Genomic DNA, 2,500 nt, shown 5'->3' with positions numbered 1-2,500 from the left:
ATGTGGTAACCTTAAAGTTTTAATCGAGAAGCAACAACAGCGATATGACTCGAGTTTCATTCAGAGCTCAAATTGCATTTCACTGCTGTCTTGATGATTAGAATGATTGTGCCGGTGGTGGTAGTGGTTGGAATAGTGGTAGCGGTGGTGGTGGTGGTGGAGGAGGATGTAATTATGGTAGTGGTTTTGGTGGTGCTGTTGGTTAGAATGATATTTGTGGAGACGATGACGGAAATTTTATGATGATGTTGATATTGTTTTTATTGCTATTGTAGTACTTGTTGTTAATATTGTTGTTGTTGTTAATGATGAAGATGATGATGATGATGATGATGATGATGATGATGATGATGATGATGATGATAATGATGATGATAATGATGATTATGATGACAACGACGATGTCGTCGACAATGATGGTTACCATACGATATTACAATATTACAAAGTTTATTCAATCTTAGGCTTTCGACAATAAATCATACAATTTGATGACCACATACATGAAAGTGGAAAAAATGGTAAATGGAACCAAACAATAAACTGATACCATTAATAACCACACAAAATACAATAGTAATACCACCAATACGTACAATAATAATAATAATAATAATAATAATAATAATAATAATAATAATAATATAATAATAATAATAACAATAATAATAATAATAATAATGATGATGATAATAATAATAATAACAATAATAATATTACCATCATCATTACTACCACCACCATCATTACTACTACCACCACCGCTAACACTATCACTACCACCATCACCATCATTATTACGTTTCCAATCATTTTTTCTCGTTTCTAAAAATTTGATATCTATCAAAACAGACGAAATTCCGGTCATTTTTTTAAAGGGTAGTTAAAATATCTACGATTTTATTAGCCCTGAAAACTACGATTTTTATTTTCCTATTTCAAGTAGGCAGGTCTGCTATGACAAGTATCAGTATCAGTTCCATAGTCAAAAGAAGACCAACAAAAACAAAGTTTATTTAATCTTAGGCTTTCGCCAATACTTCATAAAATACATTTAAGACAAAATAATGTTACCAATTTCTCCTCATGCATTCGTTAGACTATAACAATAACGACCGTGTTATCTTTACTCCTCACCCAACCAACCCCGAGCTTCCCGCCTCTTCATCGCTAACTATCTTATGTATGTATTAGCTTCAGGACGGGCAAGTACGGAATCTGCCCACCCTTCCGTATTTCCTCTATAACTTAGAATTCAACTCTCTCCTTTCTCAGAAGAGTATTTCTCGTATACTAATTCAATTGTTGAGAAAACCAAAATGGTGGTTGTATTTTATATATTTATTTAGTCGTGACTTTTGAATAAAAGTGTTTTGTTTTATTAGACGGAATACAATATAAAATTACATTGTTTTGCAAAATTATTTTGTCTGGCAATAAAAATACAGCGGTAATTACTTTAAGAATTTAAACCCAAAACAACAACAACAACAACAAAAAACAAATAAGAAAACAATTTAAATAAATGAGTTTTGAGAAGCACTAAAGAAAACGAGAAAAAAAGAAAAGTTTAAATGGATAAACAAATATATAAAAACAACACAAATTAATACTAAATTGATATAAAATTAGTAAATTAATAAATTTAATTCAATACTGGAACATTCCCAAAGTCATTACATCAATGGTACCAGCACAAGTAAGGCAATAAATAAGAAAAAGTTCGTTTGCCAAAATCTCTATTTAGTTTTCACTGGTTAATAAGGTGGGCTCATTTGAATTTGCCCGACCTAGTACTAGAGAGGCCAGACAGCAAAAATCGGAGTTAGTTCACCGTCATGCGACGTAACGATGAGATGACGATGTGGGCGGAGTGGGGGGGGGGGGGGGGGGTGATAAAAAAGAACAGGAGCGTATCCTGGTTTATGCATTACGGGATGCATGGTGATTCGCAATCTATTAAAAATACACACAAATTGATTTCAGTACGAAGTATAAAGTTTAAGTAGTAACTTTTGAAATTATCTAATTTAAATTTGATTATTTCAGACCTGGTAATACAGCATATAACTTGAAAAAACAGGCTGGTATTTGCCCACCCTGCCCATTATTACCAGCCGTCCCTGTATATATATAAAGTGAAAGAGGGAGAGAGACAGAGATAGAGAAAGCTAGGGATTGAGAGAGATAGAGAGGAGAGAGAGAGAGGAGAGAGAGAGAGAGAGAGAGAGAGAGAGAGAGAGAGAGAGAGAGAGAGAGAGAGGGAGAGAGATAATATGCTAATGATATCAAGATAATACATAAACATCAAAGCAGATGTACACATCAGACACCTATTATACTCAAACATTCTGTAATCCTTACTTCTATAAAATCTAAAAGCGTTAGACGATCCGACTCTAGTGGTGTACATTTTTTCAAAGACAATCGATGTAGCCTTTTGCATTTTTCTTGCTTCTTCTGATAACTTTTCGTCCAAAAATCCAAGTCTTTTGTTGAA

This window comes from Berghia stephanieae, chromosome 9, assembly GCF_034508935.2.
Source record: "Berghia stephanieae isolate SIO BIC M18660-M18661 chromosome 9, UCSD_Bste_1.3, whole genome shotgun sequence".
Lineage (NCBI taxonomy): Eukaryota > Metazoa > Mollusca > Gastropoda > Nudibranchia > Aeolidiidae > Berghia > Berghia stephanieae.
Note: the sequence above shows the minus strand (reverse complement) of the source record.